This window comes from Amblyomma maculatum, chromosome 5, assembly GCF_055883805.1.
Source record: "Amblyomma maculatum isolate TAMU_Amacu chromosome 5, ASM5588380v1, whole genome shotgun sequence".
NCBI classification, from domain to species: domain Eukaryota; kingdom Metazoa; phylum Arthropoda; class Arachnida; order Ixodida; family Ixodidae; genus Amblyomma; species Amblyomma maculatum.
In genome coordinates this window covers 106,600,742-106,622,234 of record NC_139348.1, presented here as the reverse complement: position 1 = coordinate 106,622,234, position 21,493 = coordinate 106,600,742, and the positions used below count along the sequence as shown (strand labels likewise).

Sequence of the window (21,493 nt, the reverse complement as noted above, 5' to 3'; positions counted from 1 at the left end):
CTGGGAATGGCTAGACGTCGAAGCGAAAAAGTAAGGGGGGGTGGGGGTCTAAGGGGGTCGCCTGCGTCCCAGGCCGTGCTGTTAAAAGAGGTTGAAAAACCCGTTCGGACCAAGTGCGCGTACAGGAGTAGGTAGGCGCAAGATGCAAGTACCTGCCCGCCCTTTTATCGTTCTCGGGAGTGGTTGGAAGGCTTTTCGAAAGTTTCTTTTGCTATCAGTACTGAGTGGAGTCCGAACGTTGGAACAACAACGTTGCAATAAAAAACTGCTGCAGCCTACTCAGTTTATTAACTCTATTTTATACTGTTCTGCGCTACTAGGGAGCATCATGTAACCAACTGAAACGTAAAATTTAGCATCCACACTTTGATTGTTTCTGAATGACCAATTTTAATATTGGCCTTAATTTGGATTTCCTTGGTCACCAGTATATCTGTCTACCCCCCCCCCCCCCCCCCCCCCTCGTTCTTTTTTTTCTCTCGTGTGATGGAGAAGCTGGGGCAGTGTATGTCAAGGTTGAAGCTTGTGATTATGCGGTCTAGGCAGGGTAGACGTGCCCGTTATACACGAGTATATGCAGTGCATTCCTTCAAGCACCGACCTGCGTACTGGCTTTTTGCCGCCAGTGGTTATTTCACAAATAATCGCAAATTAAATTTACATAAGCCGTTTCGTCTATTGTCGTCGCAAAGAAATGTACTGATACTAAACCTTTATTTGAAACAAACGTGTCATTACATTCTCAAAATTATTTTATTCGTTTCTTTTTGTTTTGTTTTGTTTGATTTTTTTACGGCCACACCAAATAAATGTGCAGATAAAACGCGCACTTGTTTTCTTTTTCGACCATTTTCCAGTGGTTTTTTTTTTCTTTTCTTTTTTTCTTTCTTTTTTTTTATAATTTGAGTATTCCCAGATGTCACACGCCCGATTCTAATCACACTAAAAAACAATGTGTGGATCAGTTACAGGAATTGGGACTAGATTCGGGCACCGTGCCATGTGACCGGGGAAAATAAGCGAAATATCTAGCTGGCTCACTTCAGCTCTCATGTAAAGAACCAGCGTTAATGGCTTCTTCAAGGACAAAAGCTATATTTTGTGGCTACTATGTAGGCTTGCATATTGATATATGTGCCAGTGTATATATTCGAATCTCTTATCAAACAGCGTAATACCCATTTCTGCTGGATTTATGTGTGACCAATCCCTCTCCTGAGTATGTGTCATTATCTGAGGCCACAACAATGCAGACTATGAGTTTTGAAAGCGGAAATGAGAAATTATTACGAACCGGACGTCACGTGACTTTGGTCGTTTCCGACAGTGACACGCATACACGTGCGCATGGTACGCCCGACCTCATCGAGTATTTTTTTTTTTTTTAATATTCTGTTTGTACGTCTCGTCGTTTTTCTTTAGCGAGAAATGATCGCCCAAACGTATTGAATATGGGAAGTAATTAAGAGACGTGAGTGCATGACGCGAGGTTCCAAAACTACTTGATACTAATGGTTGACGGTTACGGTATTGGCGGCAGAGAGAATATGAATTTATAGAAGGATGAGAGGCCTTCTATTTTCTATACATGCTTCATGCGCAATAAATATGCCAATCGACAAAGGCAGCCGAGCAAGCAAACGAAAACAATAAACCATCAGTGGTGCATGCCATGCAATCCTTAAACCATTAGTAAGAATCCCAAAACCGTTTCGGTTAAGAGGTGCAGTGACCATCGTTTGCGTGCCTTGCCGCTTATTGTACCTTTACGTTCGAGAATTTCGCCTAGTAAAATGGTCTTACGCTTTTTATACCGCAAAATCTACACTGTTTTATCTCGCTTTATTTTTCCGCCTTTATCGTGGTTCCGGGTGCTGTTCATTAGCTTCGCACTCGAAGCAGACGAGTCACTCAACTTCGTCGTCTGCTTCGCAAGCGAGCAGACGATAGGCTTGGTCTCCGGCTGGCGGTGAAGTCCGGTGGAAATGTGTGCTTCCTACAGTTCCGGAGGGCCTCCGGTTCGTGCACCGGGGACACGGCCGGGACCAACGTAGCGTACTCACCGCGGGCCCAGAGTTTCCATCGTTCACTCGCTCACCGGCGTTCGCTTTGTCTGCGCTAGTATTTGTCTTTCATTGGTTTCCGCCCTCTCTTTCGCCTTTCACTCGCGACTCCCCAACACGCCAGTAACGGTGAGAGAGGTGTATGTGTGTGCGCGTGCCTGGCGGGAGAACCGCTATTCGTCATCACTGAACCCCCCCACACCACTCTTCAGCTCCCGCTGGTAGTGGATGGAGGGAAGAGAGGCGTCTGTGAAGGGGGTGACGTCATTCCACGCCAGGGGAGCGAACAGAGCTGCCGCACTGTTAGCCGCGTAGCAGGGAGGAGCAGACAGAAAGAAAGGCAGGCATGACGAAACAAAGAGGACCATAGAAAGAACGCTAAAAGAAAGAAAGAAAGCGTGGCGCGCTCGGGTAAGTGGGTGAGGGGGGCGCGCCCTTCCAAGCTCCAGTCTGTCGCGTCGGTCGCCGCGCCAACGGTCTGCTGCTGGCGGCTGTGCACGGCCAACTCGGCAGCACGCTGGGCTTCGACCTCAGGAAAGGTTTCAGGGACGTCCCGAAATAATACGCCGCCCCCCTCCCCGATAACTGGCGGCAGCGACAGTGAGAAAAACGGGGTGTCGTCTCCTGCTTGCACGCGTCGTCTGCTTCCTTTTTGTGCTGCGCTCCCCCGTTTCACATGTTACGCTGAAAACGCTGAAGACGGCACGGTAAAACGTTCTTCTTTTCGCGGATCCTTAATCAAACCAGTGAAGCGCAACCCCGCTAAGGGGTGCGGTCATATCATGTGACGAGTCTTTATAAAGACTAAAAACCTCAGTTCAGTAAAGTGTATTGGACGTTGGCACGAAGCGCGCATAGAAACACCAGGAAGAGGTAAGACACAGATGAGCGCTAAGTCATCAGGAAGACCCTCGCGCTTCGGTGAGAAGACGGCAGGAATGCAAGCGCTCTCGCGGCTGGGTTCATCCCGGTCACGGAGGCCACATTTCGATGAAGGCGAAACGCAGGGCGCCCGTGTACTGTGGGATGTTAGTGCACGTGAAAAAAACTTCAGGTGACCGAAATTCGCCGGATCCCTTCGCGGCGGCGCTCCTCGTAGCCCGAGTCGCTTTTGGACGTTGAGCTGATAGCTTTGAGCAAAGTTTACCGTTAGCGCTTGCATATATCTTCACTCCTACTCACTCAGCCCTCCGTGATAACGTAACAAGAAAGCGTCGAAAGTCCTGATGTTACGCGTTTTCGTCCATTAGCGCCCAAGAAGAAGTGTACATACGACACAGTTGGGAAGCCGAAATCGCCGAACTGCCGGAAGAAAAATGAACTGTAATGACAGGCCACCGAAGCGCCGTGGGCGGGAGCAGACGAAATGGTATGTCGAAAGAACAACCGGTACTTGTGCTCGCAGACGGCTTCCGAGAAAGCAAAGAGAAAGGGAACTGACCGGGGATTTTTTCGGCAGACGACGCAGCTGTCCAAGCCTCAAAGGTGCCAGTGGTCAAGAAAGAAAATTTTAGTTCTTGTATATATCTTTTTTCTTACTTTGAAGAAACGTGACAGCATTGCCACGAAGCTCTGTCGTGTTTGTTCATTCTTTCTCCGGCGCCGGGAATCAGGAAAGTTATCAAAACGAAAACAACCCAGGAAAATAACCAGCCAGTGGCGTTATTTGTGATTATCCCTTGATCCCTCGCAGCGTTCAGTGTCTTCAATCAGTTAGTCATTCCAGACACGTATGGTTAGCAAATGACGTCACGCAATTGCAAGAGGTCTGCGATGCCCGCTTGCAACACGTATGCAGACGTCTGCTTGCTTCGTTTCCGGGGCATCAGGTTTCGCTTTATATAGCGCGGTGCTTCACAGAGTTGAGGTCACGGTCTACCTCATATGCTGTCAAGCTCGTGCAGTCTTCTATGCTTGCATCAGCGCATTTCTTCCCTCTATGAAGCAAAGGCCGGCACAGCTTAAGCATAACGCGATACCATCTGCGATGGGCTCAGTGCCCTATTGCTTAGCAGGCTTACAATAGTTTACAACCGATATCTTGGCTGTACTAAACTATGCCCAGTCGAAAAAAACTACAGAACTGTGTCAAAAATACGACAAAATATCCTGTAGTTCTGTCGTAACCATCAGATTTTTCTGTAGTTTTGTAGTTTATCTGTAGTATATTTCTGTTGTCTGTAGTTCTGTAGCACTTTTCTGTTGTAACTACAGAGATTTCTGATGTTACTACAGAATGTTCTGTTGTCACAACAGGTTTCTCGTCAAAAACCGCACAGAAATTCTGTCGTAACATCAGAAAATTTTCTGTAGTTTTTTCCGACTGGGTGGCGCTACAGCGTGGAGGCTGATGAAAAGGCTAGAAATTGGAAGCAAGCCATGGACAGTGCAGCTGGCTGTAAGGTGCTCATCGATGTTAGGTGATAGAGGAAAAGTAGCTTCCCGAGCAAATACGATGTGTATCCTAGCTTGAGTGAAAATGAAGAGATGCATTATGGAAAGGGCGCTACTTTGAAATGACAGCTGGTGCTCATTCTTGGCTCTTGGGCTGAAAGGGACTACAAGATGGGAATCTGTGGTTTACAGATGATGCAAAAAGGACCGACTTCTTGTCGAAAGTCGAGTCGGCTGTTCTTTCGCGTCACATAAAGCAGCAGGGGTCTTGTAGCCGCTAAGGCTACCGACGCTGAATCAGAACTCGCTGCTAAGAGAGAGTGAGAAAGAGAGAGAGAGAGAGAGAATAAACTTTATTGATGCAAAGTGATTATGTGGGTGGTTCACCCAGGTCCGTGAAACCATTGGCGAATACGGCCCTCCAGGCCTGACCGATCAGCTGGCGATGAAGGGGGAGCCAGCTTCGCCTCCCACTGCTCATGGCTAATTTTATGCAAACCGTATGATTTAAGTTGTTCGGGGCAGTTCCATACCATGTGGAGGATGTCGGACATCTCTCCGCAGGCCGGACATGAATTTGTGGGGTATTGCGCGGGCCGAATCTTATTGTGTCGGGCTGGGTTTGGTAGTGATAATGGCATATGTCCTTCAAAGGGGTACATGCAAAGGGCTTGCCTTCCAGCGAGCGGCGTCGAATGGTTCTCCCCTTATAGCATCACATCGCGGGGGATTGTTTAACCACGGATTAAGTGTTGAACCGCGGCCCTTCGTGACAAGCGATCGACGCCATTGGGTACAAGGTCAGGGGTATTCGACGCCTCGTTCTTGAGTTGTATGTATCTGCTATGTCTGCTATGACAAACGTATGTGCAAGCGGGAAAAGGAAGGAGGCGGAAGGGCGTACGCGACAAACTTATTTCCTCTTCCCTACGCGTTATTTGGTGAACAACGCCCTGCCGTGGGCGTTGTTTGGTTTGTGATGCTGCTGATAATTTCCCGTTGATATGTCCGTGCACGTTTGCATCTTATTGTCTCGAAAAAAGAAAAATGTCAGTCTGCGCATGTTCTCGTCGGGTACGCTGCGTATACCGTGTTCCTTGCACCTTTCGGAGACGACAGTGCATTAGTGCAGACCTAATTCGCCTCTGTTGATGCTTATAACCGAGGTTAACAACGACGCAGTTCAGGAACACGAAGGCACGCCTTCGAAGTTTCCAAAGACTCCGGGTCGGCTTGTGCGCGCCGAAAGAGATTTCTGTATACACACGCACACCATAAACACGACGTCTTGGGCGCTCATGCCCGCTTCGGAAAAAGAAAAGCCCGACTCTGCGGGGGGTTGCCACGCGTCTCGCCTATCGTCTCGCTACAAGCCGCGGGTCTTTCACGACTGCCCTTTCCCTGTTTCGATTCGCACTTCCCGGAAAGCGGTTCCGAGATAAGGCGACAGCGGGGCAATGCATCATTCCGATACGCGTGTATATGGTGCGTGGCTGTGATGTGTGCACACCGGACGTCGGCCTCCCAGCAGCGCACGCGCTTGATGTCAGTCGGTTCCTTGAACGAGATGGCGGCGCCGCCATCTCGGCGCACCGCGACAGATCAATGCTGTACGCATACACGCAAGCACAAAGGGATCAGCGAACCATGAAGTGGCAACGTGTGCGTAGGGCGAGAAAACGAGCTGAGCAATTTCGTTTCGTGCCGGTCCGCGTCTTTTCCCGTACAAAAACATCCCGGGCTCACGGTTTTTTTTTTCTTTCCCTCTCATGGTGGAGTTTTTCTGGAGTAAACGCCGTCTTTGTCGGTGTATAGCGTGCTGTTACCCTTATCTCGAGCGTTCAACCGCTGAAAAGTACCAATATTGAGCAGTGCCTATAGTTGCTGCTTTGCCGCTGTTCTGGCGGTTTAGCAATGCGCGCATCTTGTACCTCAAGACGAACAGTGATATATTATTTAAAGTGAGCTTTGTTTCGTCAGACGACAAAAAATTTGATTAGTATATTTTGCCACTTTCTGAGGCATTTCTTTATAGCTTGCACAAAATATTACACTTAAGGTTTCGTATTTACAGAAGTGCGTTTTCTTAATTGTTGTTATTTTATTAATGTTTTTTTTTTGCTCACATAGTTCGACAGGATGAGAATTTTTTAAAGAATTATCGTTTTTCTTTCCAGATAAGGTGACGTTTTGATAAGGACTTCATTAGCTTCGAGGAAATATATTTTACGCTTGAGTATTCGCAACTTCATATGTGCTGTTTTCGCCTTTATTCCTGGTCGTGTAGAGCAGTAAAGCTGAGTGTTCACAGGCTGTATCCGAATTTTTCTTAAAGCAACATTTTTGAGGTGTATGCGCATTTTTCTGAGTCCATATGAAGTGTAAAGAAAAAAAAGTCCCCATATTCTACTCAATGCATCTTACGCGAGCAGGACTATAGCATCACTAAACAAGTTATTTTATGACCAGACAAACAAAAATAACTGGTTGTCATATTATAGCACCGAACAATAGAAAAAGGCGAATAATTCGTCTTGTTTGCGCGACATTTCTTTTCTACAGTCTCTCTCTCTCTCTCTCTCTCTCTCTCTCTCTCACACACACACACACACACACACACACACACACACACACACACACACACACACACACACACACACACACACACACACACACACACACACACACACACACACACACACACACACACACTGTTACGACCAAGCATCCGCAATTGCGCGCTCTATTGTTCGCCTGTGGGCATGGATAAGTTTTGTGAATATGTGGTGATGGTCCAATGGCTCTAAGTGAGCCTGTTTCCAGGAATCCTGTTTTGTAAGCATGTTTTGCTTTGTGGACAACCTGCAAATGCCAAATTGACCCTGTCAAGAGAACGTCTGGAAAAACACAAAGAAACGTCCCCCTGCGGGAAATAGCAGGAAGTGCTTTCTTTCTTTTGTCCACCCTTCCAGTTGAGAAGTGCTATCCTCCAGTGATGAATGCCTCCTATCCAAAGGAGACCACAGAGTGACATGTCCGCTGACGTGCAGGACAAGAAAGGAGCATGACTCATACGGCCATTAAGTGATTTCCCGGGAATGCAGGAAAGATTTGCAATTGTCGAAAAGGGACCATGTTGGGAGCCCTATGCGGCGCCACGTGCACTCGGGTTTCTGAGAAGTAAAACCCCTTGTCAGAACCAGCTTGTGGTTTCTTTGCTGAAGAATAGAAATGTACCTCCTCTCCTCGCCGTTCCCAAGCTTTTCCCGCCAACAAGTGATCACGCCCAACGAATGAATGCCGGACCAGTCAGTGCTTCAGACCATCAGTGCAGTGATGTGTTCGATTGGATGCCGATACCTGAGGGGCGTGCCCTGGATTTGGTTGGTCAGCATCTTCAGAGAGGGGCTGGACATAGGGGGTTTTTAAGGACGCTGCAGAGCACGAAATGTCGCTCTGGGCCCTGGGTAAACGGCTCATCCAGTCGCTTCTCGCTATGAACTCTTAACGCTTGCCATTTTGCTGATGTACCCTTCTTTTTCGTGTAAATATTGTAAATAAGTTTTCTCAAAGTGCCATTAAACCTGCTTGTACATATTTCACCAACTTCGAAGATTCAATCCTACTTCAACCCCGAGTCTCTGCACGCTACCAAGTGAAGGCCGGGTCGACATAGCCCCAGCGTCACAACATCTGATGACTGGAGGTGGGATCTGAATCTACAAGCACAACAACTGGTGACCAGCGTTGGGATCTGAAGCTACAAGCCACAACACCTTGTGATCGGAGGTGGCATCTCAAGCAACAAGCAGGAGCAACAATCGGCCAAGAGGGCAGCTCGGAACATCGATCGCATGTGTGGGTGAGTGCTTGGCTTTTCTTCTGATGTGGACCAGGTTCTAGAACAGGGTTAGATTTTAGAACTGGTAAAAAGTGTTGAAACGCCTTTAGGTTTGGTAGTTTGCACTGTTGTTTTGGAAGTAGCCGACACTCGGAGCGATCATGGACCTACAAAAGCTGCAGAAACCGGAACTGTTGCAATTGTGTGAGGAACTGGGAATTGATACAAGTGGTTTGGCACGAAAACCTTTGATTATAAAGGCAATCACAGATTTGGGAGCCGATGATGAGGAGCTCAGTGAAGCATGGAACCTCATCGCCCAAAAAAAAGAGGAAAGGGAGCGCGAACGTCAGAGGGAAAAAGAGGAAAGGGAGCGCGAACGTCAGAGGGAAAAAGAGGAAAGGGAGCGTGAACTTGAGAGGGAAAAAGAGGAAAGGGAGCACGAACGTGAGAAGCTTGAAAGAGAAGCAAAAAAGCTGGACCAAGAAATTGAGCTCCGGAAATTAGAACTAGAGTTGAGCAAGAGGTCGGGCGATTGTCCCCAGCTAGCGGTACCTCGTCTCAACAAGGAGGCAGATTTCAAGATGTCAAAGTACATGCAGCCATATGTGATATCAGGGGATATCGGTCTGTATCTGGCTAACTTTGAGCGAACCTGCGAAAAACTGTCCTTCCAGCGAGACACTTGGTCTCAGAGATTATTGACGGTTCTGCCCAGCGAGGCAGCGGAGGTTGTCGCGCGGCTAAGCAAGGAGGACGCGGACAACTACGAGAAGGTCAAAGCTTGCCTTCTGAGAAAGTATAGGCTTAGCGCCGAGGCGTTCAGACAACGTTTTCGGAACGCTACTAAGTCCAGGGACGAGAGTTACCCTGAATTCCTGTACAATTTAAGAGTAAATTTGGGCGAGTGGCTAAAGAGCACAGATTCCTACAGTGATAGGGACGCTGTAGTCGAGCGAATTCTTTTGGAGCAGTTTTATAACTGCCTCCCAGAAAAAGAAAGAAATTGGTTACAGGACAGAGGCGAAATTAAGTCGGCAACTGAAGCTGCCGAACTTATTGAGGAGTATGCTTCGCGCCGACAATTCAGCAACCCAGCAGTGGATAGGCCCCGCAATCCCAAGTTCAGTGTGAAAAACCGTCAGGAAAGGCACTTTGCTAGAGTTGGAAACGAAGAAATGAAGGTTTCTTCAGGCAAATTCCCTAGAAAGGACGGCAGTGAGAAAAGTGGGGAAGTGACCAACGTGCAGAACACAAAGAATAAGCTTGAGGCTAGGAAGCCGCTCACATGCTTTAGGTGTAATGAGCAGGGTCACATTGCCGTCAACTGCCGGAAAGAAAAGATTGCTTTCTCGTATGTCAGGGACTGCGATGAAAATATGCAGCTTTTAGAACCCTACCTGCATGACCTAGTAGTCAACGGGAAGCCTTGCAAGGTACTGCGCGATTCGGCCGCAACGATGGATGTTGTCCATCCGGCGTATGTATCGCCTTCCGACTATACAGGACAGTGTGCATGGATCCGACAGGTAGTTGAGGAACAGAGTGTGTGCTTGCCGATCGCGAACGTGGTCATCGAGGGCCCTTTCGGCGAATTAACAACCGAGGCTGCCGTTTCAGGAAAGCTTCCTAAGTGCTATCCGTATTTGTTCTCCAACAAATCGGACATGCTGCTGCGAAAGAGGGGCATCCTGTTCGGAGACAGAGTTGTGCAAGCCTTAACACGTTCAAGGGCGCGAGAACTAGCTACACTGCTCATACCAGAAAATTCCACAGCGGAAGAAACGGCAGTTAAAACAGTGGTCGATGTGGAAGATAGCAGGTCAGAAAACTTTGAGAGCGAGGCATCTCAGATATGTCAACTTGAAAGTGAGCTTGATGAGACGCGGAATGAGGACGTTCTTGAGAGTAACCTCTTGCCGCCAGTGTCTAGTAATCTCACGAGACTTTTAAGTGGAACCCGAGAGGACTTAGCTATAGAGCAAGCCAATGATCCCAAGATACAGGAGATAAGGGAGCGCCACCGCGCCACTAAGACAGCAAACAATATTTCTTTCGAGATGAGAAAGGGAGTGCTGTATCGCTTATTCAAGGATAAGCGCGGAGTAGAGCGGGACCAATTAGTTGTTCCCCGAAAGTACCGCGGAGACTTACTGCGACTTTCCCATGGCAGCTCGTGGTCATGTCACCTTGGAATAAAGAAAACAAAGCAGAGGCTGTTGCAAGAATACTATTGGCCTGGATGTTTTAAGGACACGGAAAATTTTGTACGGTCATGCGACACGTGCCAGCGGGTTGGAAAGGCGCAAGATAAGTGGAAAGCTCCGATGGTGTTAGTACCAATCATTACCGAGCCGTTTCACCGGTTAGTAATAGATGTAGTTGGGCCACTTCCTGTGACAGAGTCAGGGTACCGTTATATCCTCACTATGTTATGCCCAGCCACAAAGTTTCCAGAGGCTGTTCCGCTGCGCGAGGTGACGTCCGAGAGTGTAGTGGATTCGCTGCTGTCAGTGTTTGCACGAGTTGGATTCCCTTCCGAGGTCCAAAGTGATCAGGGTAGCGTTTTCACGAGTGTCCTCACCACCTCATTTCTCGAGCGATGCGGCATTAAGGTAGTGCATAGCTCGATCCATCATCCGCAGAGCAACAGCGTAGAAAGATGGCACTCTGTTCTCAAACGAGTCCTGAGGGGACTGTGCTATGAAAACAAGCGCGAATGGGATACCTGCCTGCCTGCAGCGCTTTTCGCTTTGCGGTCAGTGCCGCACGAATCCACTGGATTTAGCCCAGCCGAGTTGGTGTACGGAAGGTCACTGCGCTCACCTTTGCGAATGGTGCGCGAAGCCTGGGAGGGGCGCGGAGAAGACCCAACAGTAGTAGAATTCATTCTGAACCTCTTGAATCGCTTACATAACACTAAGGAACTCGTTGAGGCCAGCATGAAGTCAGCCCAGGCTCGTTCCAAGGTGTACTATGATAAGACAGCCCGTCAAAGGACGTTTTGTATCGGGGACCAGGTGATGTTGCTGAGAAGTTCAAGGCAGAATAAGCTCGAAGTACAGTGGGAAGGACCGGCTGAAGTCGTTGCAAAGCTTTCTAACACTAACTACGCAGTGAAAATTCCCGGTAGGCGTAAAGAAGTGCGCATTTATCATTGCAATCTTATGAAGCCTTATGTGCAGAGGGAAGCCGTGGTAAATCTAACGTTAAACCTTCCCGAGGAGATGGGGGACAACTTGATTTGCCTCAGCGGAAAAGGAAGCAACGCTCAGGAGCTTCTCAAAAAGACGGAGCAGAGAGGAGAACTAAAGAAATCCCAGCTGTCCGATCTGGGCGAGATAATAACAGAGTTTGAGGCCTGCTTCGTGGACAGGCCAGGCAGAACTGATTTGACTGAGCACGATATTGAGCTGACTTCAGACGTGCCAGTGCGATCAAGGTGCTACCGATTTTCTCCAAGGCAAAGAGAAATTCTGGATAGGGAAGTAACTCGCATGCTGGAATTGGGAGTAATAAAACCTTCGGAAAGCGATTATGCTTCGCCTATGATCTTAGTAGAAGCTCCAGGTAAAGACCCTAGGCCTGTGGTAGACTACCGAAAGCTAAATTCTCTCACCAGGGATCAAGTGTATCCTATTCCGAATATTGAGGAGAGAGTAGAACAGGTCAGTAGAGCGGCATATGTGACTACGCTGGACCTTACTCGAGGATATTGGCAAGTACCGCTCACTGAACGCGCCAGCAGATACGCGGCTTTCGTCACTCCGACGGGCAGCTACCAGCCAACAATGATGAGTTTCGGGCTCAAAAATGCTCCATTTTGTTTTTCACGACTCATGGATAGGGTTTTAAAGGGGTGTGAAACATTCGCGGTGCCTTATTTAGACGACATTGCGGTTTTTTCCGACTCATGGGCGGACCATATGGTACATCTAAGAGCTGTACTGAGCCTTTTGCGTCAAGCTGGACTAACCGTAAAGGCCGAGAAATGTTGCCTGGCAAGGGCGACCGTGGACTACTTGGGTCACAATGTAGGTCAAGGTTTCAGGAAACCCAGCGAGATTAAGATTTCTGCGGTAGCAGACTACCCGCGGCCGAGCACGAAGACGGAAATTCGAGCATTCCTAGGTCTGACGGGATACTACAATCACTACATCCCTAACTATTCATCTTTGGCTAGCCCTCTGACCGACGCTCTCCGCAAGACAGAACCGACAAATGTAGTCTGGGACGAACAAAAGGAAGCCTCCTTCGTAAACCTGAAGGCTGTGCTGATTAGCCGTCCGGTATTGCGAGCTCCAGACTATGGCCGAGAATTCACGGTCCAGTGTGATGCCAGTGATCGAGGGTTAGGTGCTGTTCTCTGCCAGAGAGATGACGACGGTAATGAGCACCCCGTGCTCTACTTGAGCAGAAAACTGAGTTCTAGAGAGAGGGCTTATTGCGCGTCAGAGAAAGAATGCGCTTGCATTGTATGGGCCATTCAAAAATTGCAGTGCTATCTTGGAGGGGCCAAATTCACCGTAGAGACGGACCATTGTCCCCTGGCTTGGCTGCAAACTGCGACATCGAAGAACAGTCGCCTTCTTAGGTGGAGCTTGATTTTACAGCAGTACAATTTTGAAATAAGATACAAAAAGGGGAAGTTAAATGGGAATGCGGACGCGCTTAGCCGCTCTTTCTAAGCGGTCCGAGATGTCCCTCACCATGTATCCAAATTGATAATCAGGTTTTTTTTTTTTTTTTTTTTTTTTTCTCGTGCGCTTGTATATGTGTGACTATGTAAAGCAGCACGTTTGGTTTTCTAGGAATACGTGGGTCCTGAACGTCTTGAGAGTGGGCTTTTCTCGAACAACAATGGCAGTTTTCTTTTGACCTGGTCTCTTCAGACGGGAGCCGAGTGCTTGCTTCGACATGTGGTTGAGTTTCAGACAGCTCGAGCAATTTGGCCTACAACAATCAAGACAACGCGACAAGCAACAGCGAGCTTCAAGCGTTCACGTGCAGACCATTAAGTCGTCTCTTCATGCAGCAGCTGGGACTGCTGCCCTCCGAGACTCTTCTGGCGGGGGAGGAGGCTGTTACGACCAAGCATCCGCAATTGCGCGCTCTATTGTTCGCCTGTGGGCATGGATAAGTTTTGTGAATATGTGGTGATGGTCCAATGGCTCTAAGTGAGCCTGTTTCCAGGAATCCTGTTTTGTAAGCATGTTTTGCTTTGTGGACAACCTGCAAATGCCAAATTGACCCTGTCAAGAGAACGTCTGGAAAAACACAAAGAAACGTCCCCCTGCGGGAAATAGCAGGAAGTGCTTTCTTTCTTTTGTCCACCCTTCCAGTCGAGAAGTGCTATCCTCCAGTGATGAATGCCTCCTATCCAAAGGAGACCACAGAGTGACATGTCCGCTGACGTGCAGGACAAGAAAGGAGCATGACTCATACGGCCATTAAGTGATTTCCCGGGAATGCAGGAAAGATTTGCAATTGTCGAAAAGGGACCATGTTGGGAGCCCTATGCGGCGCCACGTGCACTCGGGTTTCTGAGAAGTAAAACCCCTTGTCAGAACCAGCTTGTGGTTTCTTTGCTGAAGAATAGAAATGTACCTCCTCTCCTCGCCGTTCCCAAGCTTTTCCCGCCAACAAGTGATCACGCCCAACGAATGAATGCCGGACCAGTCAGTGCTTCAGACCATCAGTGCAGTGATGTGTTCGATTGGATGCCGATACCTGAGGGGCGTGCCCTGGATTTGGTTGGTCAGCATCTTCAGAGAGGGGCTGGACATAGGGGGTTTTTAAGGACGCTGCAGAGCACGAAATGTCGCTCTGGGCCCTGGGTAAACGGCTCATCCAGTCGCTTCTCGCTATGAACTCTTAACGCTTGCCATTTTGCTGATGTACCCTTCTTTTTCGTGTAAATATTGTAAATAAGTTTTCTCAAAGTGCCATTAAACCTGCTTGTACATATTTCACCAACTTCGAAGATTCAATCCTACTTCAACCCCGAGTCTCTGCACGCTACCAAGTGAAGGCCGGGTCGACATAGCCCCAGCGTCACGACAACTGGTGATCAGCGGTGGGATCTGAATCTACAAGCACAACACACACACACACACACACACACACATGCGCGCGCGCACACACGCGCACACACACACACACAAACACACACACACACACGCGCGCACACACACACACGCACACGCACGCACGCACGAAATCCACTACTTCAGCTCCTTTTAAGAAAAAAAAAAAAGCACAGCCCCGTTGATGCAAAGCTCTACGGGTTTGCATCTAAGCTGTGGGGCCTATAGCACTTCTCGTAATCCAGAGCATGTGAGTATTGAGGGTACGTGGTCCTTCCGTTTTCGCGCTGAGGATTCAAAGTGAAGTGCGTAGTGGGATTCTGAAGCAAACACTTTTGGGCTGTATGCTTTTGAGGGAGGGTACAATAAAATAGGTAATCATATAGACCAAAATTCAACGCTGTTTCGTGCTCTAATGCCAGCTGCATCTATTTAGACTATTCAAAGCGAATTTCGTAGCCGTAGCTCTATATCCGAAAGCCATTTTGAAAAGCCCCAGCAGAAGGACACGTCCCCTAGCTCTGTCGTTCTAAGGTTCTGCCCACAGCTCTCGATACAAAAAGTTCAGAACCTGCAAACGTATTTTTCATGTACTTCGTTTGGGCGCCTCCACCTGGATTTCATCCACGCCCCTCACTAGGATCACCCGGCGCACAACTACCGTTTCCTTCCCTATAAAGTGCATGCGGAGTGAGGTGGCGGCCGGCAGCAGCCGTTCTTTTGCGGGGACGCCTTGTCTGGAGGGGACCTCACAAAAGTGAAACCCGTTTCTCTCGCCGTCGCGCCGTGACCGTTGCCCCGGCTGCGCTTGCAACTTGCAACCCCCCCGTGCACCGACTCAACCTGACACACCGACAGGCAAGTCGTGCGGCTGGTTACGTGCGGGCGGGCTGCTGGTATTTCGACGAAGCGATTTTGCTTTCTCTGTCTGGAAGAAGTCGGAAGGCGTTGCGCACTGCAGAGGAGGAAGCCAGGGCCGGCCAACTCCGGCGGCACTCACTGCATTCCATCGTGTCCGCATTTTCGCGCGCGCTGACGAAGGTCTGCGGCGAGAGAGAGGGAAGGTATAAAAAGAGGAACACATGAGAAAGGCATCCCCCGGAATTCCAGATGGTAACGATGGCAATGATGAGAATGATGACGCACGCTGCATATACACGGAATGCGGAGCTTCTGGACGCAAGGGAAGAAACCGTTTTTCCATTTTCTTGTTCCGTGCACGCCACTGCTCCAGCTGGTCTTTTGTTGTGGTATGGGCGGCAAGCGCTCGTCACCTTTGCGTCGCCTAACGACGTCTTGAATCAGCGAGACCACACTACGAGGTCACACTACGCGGAACGTGTTTCGTTTTCGTGCTGCGGGTGTATGTGTTCTCGGCCTAATTATTGGGAAAAACATTGAAGGTTTTCTTCGCCGCAACCGTGCTGTAGGTTGCCTGAGTGGAAATTATGAGTCCGTTACATTTGGTGTTTTTGAGTTGTTGTTTTTTTTTATTTTATTTTATTCCCACCATGCGTCAGTCCTCGCACCAGGTGGTGTTTCGGTCCGACAGCCTTCCAAGCTATGCAGTCGTGACTGGCCTATAGCTATCTCGCAAGGAGTCAAATTTTTACCTGGGACACAGATTCTTCAGAAGGGGTACGCAGCATCACGCGCAGCATCTTCTTTTATAGTGTTCGACTCGTCTTCTTCGCAGTTTCGCACCGCGCCCATTGTGAAGTCTTTCGATCTCGCGTTTAGGCTGCTGACGCGGCCCTTGTACACAAAAGCAACGTCGACTCGTTGGATGAACCTTAGAGTTTACACTATAGGACAATGCTCCCGCATATGCTTCCCGAGAAGCATACACGCACCACAAGCGCACTGATCTTAGGGTGCCTTGATGCGCGCGGCTGATCTCGCAGTGGCCCGCTATATCTATTGTCGTGAGTGGTGTCGTTTTTGCGTTATCCAAGAAGCGTTAAGGTAGCACGTTTCACATCCTCGTCATGCAGGTCTGGTTTGGTGGTCACTGTGAACTAAAATCGTTGTACGCGCGTGTCGGATGTAAAGAAGCAATACAGCAGGCAACGAACATAATAATTGGTTCACAGGAAAGGAAAGGCGCAGTATCCGTTACACTTGTTCCCTAGCCCTCCATCTCTCCACTTTCACTCCCATCTTCCTTTATTTCCTTACGGCGCGGTTCAGGTGTCCACAGAAACAAGTGTGACAGATACTGCACCTTTCCCTTCCTGTAGAAATGGGAGGGTTCTTTGAGGGCCCCGGTACTCCCCTGATGGGGCTGGGGCAGGTAGGTCACCGTCGCTTGCGGCGGGGCTATCCTGCACAGAATTTTTATCTGTTGTAGGCCGTCATTGCACCCGCCACCGTTTTGGTGGTGGACGACGGCTGAATTGTTGCGGCGCGCGTCTTTTTCTCCCTCTTCCTTTTCTTTCTTCTCTATTTTCTTTTCTGTCTGCACGAGGCAGCGGAGGTGGCTCAGCTACAGAGCCAGTAGCAGGCCCGTGCGTTTTCTTTTCCTTCTTCCTACAGCCACAACAACAACAACAACAACTTTCCTGTGAACCAATTATTATTGTTTCTGTGGACACCTGGACCGCGCCCTAATGAACTGGAGGAAGGTGGGAGTGAAAGTGTAAAGAGAAAAAGAGGAGCCGTAGTGGAGGGCTCCGGAGTAATTTGGATCACCTGGGGATCTTTGGATTGCAAAACATTTATTTCGTCGCTCAAGCAGGTCTAAGGAGAGACGTACTAGATGGCCGCTAGTCCATGGCTGGCGGCGACCTTATTAGCCCGCTCGATGGCCCGTAGTTGAATCTGCGGGTCCGAGCTGACCAGCACGGCTTTCCACTGCTCGGGAGAAGGGAGCTGTATTAATTCCACTGCAGGTGGATCATTTGCGCAGTTCCAGAGAATGTGATCGTATGTCGCTCTTTCGCCGCATTTACTGCAGGTTGGGTTGTACTGGCCTGGGTACATCAGGGCAAGCACCGCCGGATTTAGGAGAGAGCGTGTTTGTAGTCGGCGCCAGGTAACTTCCTGCGCCTTTGTTAAAGATTTGTGTGTGTGTGTGGGGGGGGGGGGATATGTGCGCCTTTCCAGCCTGAAGTGATGGGTAATGTCATGAAAGGAAATTAACCTGTCCTTCGTGAAATTCGGGTCGGAGGGCGCGCTCACTGCCCGGTCGACGAAACCTCGGGCTTGCGCGTGAGCCGCCTCGTTCCCCGGATTAGACGAGTGAGCCGGGACCCAGATTAGTTCAATTTCCCTAACCGGAGTAGGGGTGCTTTGGAGGATGCGGAGGGAGGTAGACGTGATGCGACCCCTCGCGAAATTGCGAATGGCTGTTTTAGAATCACTGAATATAATAGAGAGTTTTAGTACTGCGTACGTAGGCATACGCAGAACCCTTGCGTACGTAGGCGGCCTGCGTGCTGCTTACTGCGCATGCGTCATACGCAGCACGGTCCTTGCGTACTGCGTATACGTTGCTCGCGTACGCAGAAATCCCTACCTCTGCGTGCGTTCGCTGAACCGCCTGCGTGTTGCTCTCGCGTATGAGAAAGCTCGACAGACACGTTTGGCTATATGGCCGCGCATGATAAGCAGCAAACACGCAGCGCTTGCTCGTTTCTTTTCTTTTCATTGCAGGCGATTTGGCGTTTCGCAAGAAGTAAAAACTTCTAATCCATTTGTTGCTCCGCAGTACAGGGCGCGGATTGCCTTATGCGACGCACAAATTGTTTTCTATGAATTCGCTGCGCGAACGCTCCAACTTCTAGCTGGTGTATTTCGTCGCCAAGATCTTTGAAACTTGAAGCAGTAAGTACCAAGTTTCCCGTGGGCTTTACACCTATGGACAAACGCCGTGTTTACAAACGAATGGAGCGCTCGCGACCCCGCCGTAGACTGGGGGTGAAATGTATAGGCTTAACACGAGAATATGTGGAAGCGAAAGATTTCAAAGCCATTTTATGTCTTCACGGAGCACCTATGATTTTGTTTTTGGTCTAGAGCAACTACAAACATCCTAGAACAGACTGTGAAAATATGAAATACCATTTCAAAGGCGGAGTATCTATATAACATTGCGTGACTTTTAGGGGTACGAGCTGGTAGGGACCTTAGAAAACATGTAAACACAACTTACCGCAGTATCTTTCTTGTTTAGTACAGTATCAATGCAGACTGCTTATCATTAAATGTTGGCGAGTGCTTTGAATGAATGTGTGACAAAGTATGCTAAGTCATTCCACGGGTAATCTATTTATAAACACCGCCAAAACATGTGTTGTGAAGCCGTACATACCGCACACACGCTCGCTATGTGCTGGGGGCTTCTCCCAATCGCGGAAGCTTCTCGTATACAGCTTCCGTATGTACTAATTTTTCTTGATACCTTTCATTCAAAGTAAGCAGCCCATAGACAAATGTACATTCAAATGGCATTTTTAAACTTCGGAAGGGAACGGACCATTGTAGCAGACGGCGGCGCAGCCGACGCTCTATTCGATCGCAGACGACGCCGGCGACCGCGAATGACATTCGTGTGAGTAGACGAACTGTTGGTCGTCTGCTGTTGTGCACGGTTCGTTTTTCGTGCCGAGTGATGACTATTTTAGCTTAAAAGCTCGTATCATATGAGCGGCCGCCTTTAAGAGGGAACGCTGAAACTTTCGGAAGAGCAGACAGCTAGATTTCATGCGTATGTAGGTTTTTACAACGCAGATTATTCGAGGCGCGTTAAATATTGTTTGGCTCCAAAAAAGCCGTAGCATATTTTGTCATACTTTTTCTTCAAAACATTCGCTAACTTTTAACCATCTGCCGTGTTCATTGGGGCTGGCCTAAACCAGAAAATTATTTTGGTAAGTTTTCTTTGCCTATGGGCCATGGTGCTGACTTTTACGGCATACGTTGCGTGGCATTTTAAATATACTCCGCCTCTCTAATGAGACTTCGTATAGTTTTGCAGTGTATTCTCCGAGGTTCATAGTTACTTTGCATTGAATGATGACATCATAGGCGCACTGTGATCTCGGAAAACTGCTTTGACATGACATTGTTTCTTTCGGAAAATCGGTTTGCTTCTTCGGATTTAAAATTTGCACGGGGTTGTATTGTTAATTTTCGTTTTCTACTACGTTTGCTGGGGGTAGTGCTCCGATTCGGTTAAAGTTATTCAATATATCCTCATCCTCTGCAAGAAGGACGAACCAAATCAGCACCTTTGCAGCATTGGTTCCATTTCTCGCCTGTCGGAAAAACAAAGAAGCAGGAGTTCCTGCGCTGGAAAATTCAGTTCTTGAATGGCTGCGAAATGGCACTGCACAAGCCACTGCGCTTGCCGCGTTAGCTTTCAGACCCCTGCGTACGTACGCGCTTCCGCCCTACTAAAAGTCTTTCTGTGGCATGTACGCGACCGTGGCGTAGCGTTCCGCAAAGTACGTGGGCTGTGCGTACGTAGCGCTCACTACGCAGTACTAAAACTCTCTAATATCGGCGGACGTATTTTTTTTAACGTGTGCTCACATCGCACAGCACCCCGCCGGGGTGGTGCAGTGGTAAGACGCCCGACTACTGTGCCGGAGTACCCGGGTTCGAACCCGACCTCGGCGGCTGCGTTTCGATGGAGGCGAAACGAAGAGGCGTCCGTGTGCTGTGCGATGTCAGCGCGCGTTTACGAACACCAGATGGTGGAAATTTCCGGAGCCCTCCACTACGGCGCCTCTCATAGCCTGAGTCGCATTGAGACGTTAAACCCGTATACCAACGTAACCACCCAAATCAAGGCAAAAGTTAAGTGCAAATATATTTTTAGTCTCGGCTAGGTGGCATATGCGCCGTCGCCGCCCGACCGAAACCGTTTAGCCTTCTCTATCGTTTTATTTATGAAGAAAGAAGGGCACGACTTCGGCGGTTGCGGAATTTTCCCCCTTCTAGTGACATTTCAAGACATAAAAAACGTAAGACGAAAACGGCGACTCTGCACAAAGTACATGTAACTACGCGATGCGTATACGAAAAAAATACAAACCAGAAGTAAAAGTGTGGCTTCCGAGGTGTGGTGATTTGAGGCGCTCATATCTGAGGCTGGCGCGGTTCACAGACTCCGCTGGGTCACGGCCGGTCTCGAGGCAGAGTGCGCTTCCTGGGCACGCTGAGAGCCAAAGTCGACCGCTGGGGTCCCATGGGAGTGTCCCCTCTTATCGGTTCTTACTCTATGCCGTCACTACCAAGACCTTGTTAGGTTCTCGGTGGTGACGGCCGAACGTGTCTGTGATGCTGAGGAAGAAAGCCTACGAATGGCACCCTAAACGAGCTGCCGAGACTCTATAGCTGTAATTCAGACGGTGTGGCCGGCAACAGCTGCATGATCTGAATGCGCTAGAATCTCTATCCAAGGAAGAGGTTCTTGAATGAAATTTTCGAAGCTATTCTACACATCACGCAGGCCGCCAGATTTTTGTTTTAGCAGGATATCAGTGGTATTCTCTAAAATGCCGGCGTCGGCGTGGGAGAACAAAGGAGTGATGCCTGCACCTTGCAGAATGCCTCCACTTACCGGATGCCCGCTGAGCACCGCAGCGATCGCGTGACGAGGAGATCAAATTTGACGACGCAGTGGAGGAGGCGACAATTTGAGGCGGAATGCCAAAATCCCCCTGCTGCTGCAAATTCGTCACACCTCTTCGCATAATGGTCCTTCATTATATCATTACCGCCCCCGCTTTCACCTCTAAGTCAAACCTTTACCCTTGAGTTGCCTGTATCCGAAACGGACTGTTTCCACCATGCATGTGACAGATCCCGACGTTAGCGAATAATAGGGATTTAATGGAATTCTATTAAAATTATTGTCAGTCTTTAATGCCGGGCCCCGCCGGGGTGGTGCCCGACTAAGACGCCCGACTACTGTGCGGAGTTCCCGGGTTCGAACCCGACCACGGCGGCTGCGTTTCGATGGAGGCGAAACGAAGTGGCGTCCATGTGCTGTGCGATGTCAGCGCACGTTAAAGATCCTCAGGTGGTCGAAATTACTCCGTAGCCCTCCACTACGGCTCCCCTTTCTCTCTTTTCATTTTCTCTCCCACCTTCATCCCTTC

General features: G+C 49.1%; 1 protein-coding gene across 3 annotated transcripts in view; it reads left to right on the top strand.

Moving 5' to 3' along the window:
- The window catches only part of LOC146189144 (neuronal-specific septin-3-like), a 124,324-nt gene that overhangs the window by 58,021 nt on the left and 44,810 nt on the right, over positions 1-21,493 (top strand). The window contains exon 1 of one of the 3 annotated variants that reach the window (XM_084604056.1): positions 15,110-15,242. The exons of the other annotated variants lie outside the window; for them this stretch is intronic. The gene's annotated coding sequence lies outside the window, so the exon portion shown is untranslated. Of the gene's footprint in view, positions 1-15,109; positions 15,243-21,493 lie in introns of those variants that run through there. 3 annotated transcript variants of the gene reach the window in all.